The sequence below is a fragment of the Salminus brasiliensis genome, chromosome 8, assembly GCF_030463535.1.
Source record: "Salminus brasiliensis chromosome 8, fSalBra1.hap2, whole genome shotgun sequence".
Classification (NCBI taxonomy): Eukaryota; Metazoa; Chordata; class Actinopteri; order Characiformes; family Bryconidae; genus Salminus; species Salminus brasiliensis.
The window spans coordinates 7,702,433-7,707,114 of record NC_132885.1 but is presented as its reverse complement, the minus strand read 5'-3'; the positions used below and the strand labels follow the sequence as shown (position 1 = coordinate 7,707,114).

The window sequence follows — 4,682 nt, the reverse complement described above, 5'->3', positions numbered from 1 at the left end:
GTTCTTCCACTGCTCCACAGCTCAATGCTGGGGGAGCTTTATACCCCTCTACTAGCCCACAACTGGCTTTAGGCAGCATGGTGCCAATAGGTTCATATTTATCTGCTCGAGAAAGTCCTATTTTCTTGGCAGCACTTCTCTACAAGGACTAGACAAGCTGTGTGTTTGACCATTTGCACAACTGTGTCAGCAGTGGGTGCAACTTAAAGTAGCTGAATGCATTCATTAGAAGGGGTGTCCACAAACTTTTGGACATACAGTGCATACATGTGCAGACATCTTGTTGGCTTCTTGTTGGTTTCCAGGGGGGGTCAAAAGAAAATTGTATTTGTAAGAAGGTCATGCAAACACATTTTGAGCTTTTAAGCATAAGCTTTTAGACCAAAATACACACACACACCTCCTCTGCCATTTGCAAATCCAATACTACTGACTGAATGGTCCATTCGAGTGCGGTAGATTGCTCAGGGAGTAGGATTTTCTCCCGAGCCTGATCAATCCACATCATTGATCGCTCCCAAGCTCCATTAATTCTCCTGCATCCTCCTACGGGGAGCTTCTCCATGGCAGGAAACCAGGAGAGAGCCACACGTAGCCTTCAATCCAGCTGCTCTGAAGAAACACTGAGACACACACTCATAAAATACAGCATGCCATATGTTGGCTTGATATACTGTTAACTCCTTAACCCATAGAAACCGTCATTATCACAGATGATCACAGGACTATGGTGTTACTTCATATGGGCTGTTTCTCAGTCATAGTAGAAACATCAGAAATATCCAAATCAGTGGTGCAGTGGTGGCTCAGCGGTTACAGCACTGAGTTGTTGGTTGGTTCAATACCCGGATTTGCTAAGTTGCCACTGTTATGTCCTTGAGCAAGGCCCTCAACCCTCTCAGCTGCAGCAGACCCTCAGCTCCCCGCTGCCCACTGCTCCAGGCATGTGTACTCACTTCATCACTATATTTGCTCACTATAGTGCGTATGTATATGTGTGTTCACTGCACTAATGGGTTAAAGTCTACCAACATCCAGTGAGAGCTACAGTAGCTGCATGTTCCACTAAATACCAGCACATGTATATAATTTAGTGGTGTGCAAATGTTTGGGCACCCTGGTCACCATTTATGTGGCTGTTAATGGGATAGGAGTGAGCAGGAGATGAACTGAATTTAAAAGATGAAACATTTATTAAGCAAAATTAACGTTTTAGTTTGTACAGTTTTAGAGTGAAAAAGAAAAGTAGCAACATGCAAAAGTCTGGGTACACTGAGAGATCTGAGCTGTTAGATACTTTTCACCAAGGCCTTAGATCTTAATGAGCATCACAATTAGCATTAGGAAAGGTCATGTGATGCAAATTCCAAAGCTTTGGAAATACTCCGACCCCTCCAACCTTGTTCCAACAATCAGCAGCCAGAAACCGCAGACCCACAAAACACACATACACTCACGCACATACAACACACACACAGGTTTGCTTTTTCTACCATGTCAGGACTCTGATTACTCAAACTTTATTTCAACAATCAGCAGCCATGGACCTCTCTAAACAGCTGCCTTGTAGGATTGATAGAAAGACCTTCTGATGAATGCATGTAGCTATTTCAGTGGCACCCATTGCTGACCTGTTGAGCAGTCCTGCCAATAGAATAGGACTCTCTGGAGTAGATAAATATGAACCTATTGGCACCATGCTGCCTAATGCCAGGCGTGGGCTAATAGAGGGGTATAAAACCCCCAGCATTGAGCTGTGGAGCAGTGGAGGAACTGTTTTCTCTGGAATGATGGATGGAGCTCAATCCAATACTTCTGGGATAAGTTGGGGAGTTGGGGATGATGAGGTGTGGAGGTCATCATCCAACATCCTGACATCACTAACGCTATTGAAGCTGAATGCAATCAAATCCTTACAGCAGTGCTCCTCCAAAATCTAGCAGAAAGCCTTCTTCCCTGGACAGTAGAGAACTGTTACTCCAGCAAAAGCAGGATCAACTCTTTTGACATACCCCTGTATTTTTACCAGGGCTGCCCAAACTTTTGCCTGCCGCTGTGTTCATTTGAGGAGATAAGGATCATTTGATCCGGACTGAGTCGAGACAACATGCAGCTGGCCTAGATAATAGGTCAGTCATAAGGACTAGGAGCAATATCATGTGAAGTGCTCAATAAAATAGCGGCAAGGACGCTCTAACCACACGCACGCAATCGCCCCCACACACTCCCACACAGAAGGAACATCCTCTATCCAAATATTTTGCCAAGAATCAAGCCGAGCTCAACAAGTACTACACCACCACACGTAGGAGAGAGATTTAGAATCATTTGCCTTTTACAACAACAACCCGAGCAGGACTTGTGGTGGATCTGGAGCTGGCACCCCGTCGTAAAACTGCAAATTAGAAGACTGACTGCTTTGCTGTCAGGCCCTCAGCAAATACACACACAAAGCCCTGGAGGCCTGCAGAGATAGACTCGCACAGGCATCAGGGAATATCATTGTAAGTGGAATGATGGATATTTTAAAGCCCATATTATTGTAGAAAGCACACACACACACACACTCACACACAAAATGCATATATTTCTTAGCTCTCATAGTTAAATTTCAAACCACAAAAACAAAACAGTTGTGTTGGATTTACGTCAGCCAGACCACAGACACACAAAACACACACACACACTCTCGCACTTACAGCACACACAGGTTAGTTTTTTCTACAATGTCGGGACATGGAGTGATATTATATAATGTTGTCACCATAATATGATCTGTAGATTATCACCGTCCAATAAAACACATTTCTCTTATGCACGGTCAGCTCTGGAGAGGCCTGAGAATCACTGTCCACCGACGGTGCGCACACCTGGAAACTGGAGGCTGAAATCACTACCAAAGGTGCTTCAACTAAGTACTGAGTAAAGGGTCTGAACACTTATGTCCCCGCAGTATTTTAGTTTTTATTTTTAATAGTTTATATTTTTTAATAAAACTTTCTTATTATGGGATATTGAGTGCAGTATGATGGGGATTTTTTATTTTAGCACAAGGCAGCAACATGTAGAACAAAATGTAAAACAAAAGATGAAAGGCTTTGAAGACTTCCCAAATGCATTATATATATTATTACTTTATTTATATATACTTTATTTATTTACTATTTAGATACATGTGTTTGCCATATATACTTATACATTATCCACACAGTCAAAAAAATACACAGCAGTAACATTACAGGAAAATGGTTATTGATATAAAGTCATTTTGGAGAATTTCTATTGGTTTATTAATCAAGAGATTGTCAGATAATAGAAAGAGTAACTGCTGTGGAATGTAGAACTATTTATATATCAACATATTTATATCAACCAGATTTCAATTTATATGTGAGGACAGCTGAGAAGTTCATCTGAGTCTCTCTGCCCTCCGTCATGGACATTTACACTGCCCGCTGCATCTGCAAAGCAACCAGCATTGTGGATGACTCCACCCACCCTTCACACAGACTGTTCTCCCTCCTGCCATCAGGAAGAAGGTACCGCAGCATCCGGTCCAACACGACCAGACTCTGCAATAGCTTCTTCCCCCAAGCCATCAGACCTCTCAACTCAACTACAGAGACTGAACTGATGTTTTTTTCTGTTCCATGCACACTCACACACACACACACTCACACACACACACACTCTCTCTCTCTCTCTCTCTCACATTCACCAACCATTTACCCCAGACAATATAGGAAGCATTTTGCACTAATAACTTTACTACCTCACTGGACTCAATATTTATTGCACGCTGCATAATTTGCACACTACCCCCAATTATTTATTATTCGCTGTCTGTACTTTGTGTCTGTGTTGCACCATGATCCTAGAGGAACGTTGTTTCGTTTCACTGTGTACTCTGTATGTAGTTTAAATGACAATAAAACCCCACTTGACACTTGATATACACACACACAGACTACTCTGATCCTTCCTGTTCATACTTACCTGGCAGGGGAGATACCATGATCAAGAAGGTGGTTCACCCAGGGTGAGGCTCAGCCATTGCACTCCGGTTGTGCTGATCCCTGCGAATTCCCCAAATGTGGGAATCTCGACTGCATAATTTCTGGTAGTGGGGGACTGCGTTCGCGCTCTATTTTTTGGGGCAGTGGTGGCTCAGCGGTTAGAGCACCGGGATATTGATAACAGGGTTGTGGGTTCGATTCCCGGGCTCGGCAAGCTGCCACTGTTGGGCCCTTTTTACCCTCTCTGCTTCCCGGGCGCTGAAGTTGGCTGCCCACCGCTCTGGGTGTGTGTGTGTACTCACTGCCCCTAACACGTGTGTGTGAGTGTATGTTCACTACCAGATGGGTTAAATGCAGAGGACACATTTCGCTGTACAGTGCACACTGTTCAGTGACAAATACGTGCACCTTTACCTTTACCTTTTATCCACTATATCGACAATGAGCTCCGCTAGCTCAGAGACTGTATGCACTGTGCACTTCAACTGAACTCCTCTCTGGACATAAGCTGTGTGCTGTTCTCCCTACCTGAACGTGAGCTGCTATTCAGTGCTTATTCCCCTGCATTGTACTCTCTGTTTACATTCGAGATGCTGCTTACAACACCAGACTGGACCTCAGCATACACTCCTGAACTCACTGTTGAACTTAAATCAACCGACCTTC

At 43.7% G+C, this 4,682-nt stretch overlaps 1 non-coding gene across 1 annotated transcript; it reads left to right on the top strand.

The window, feature by feature from the left end:
• The first annotated feature begins 3,988 nt into the window (after nucleotides 1-3,988).
• On the top strand, nucleotides 3,989-4,152 carry LOC140561518 (U1 spliceosomal RNA). Its single transcript, XR_011980074.1, has one exon. It is a non-coding gene; the product is annotated as a U1 spliceosomal RNA (small nuclear RNA).
• Nucleotides 4,153-4,682: the final 530 nt, after the last annotated feature.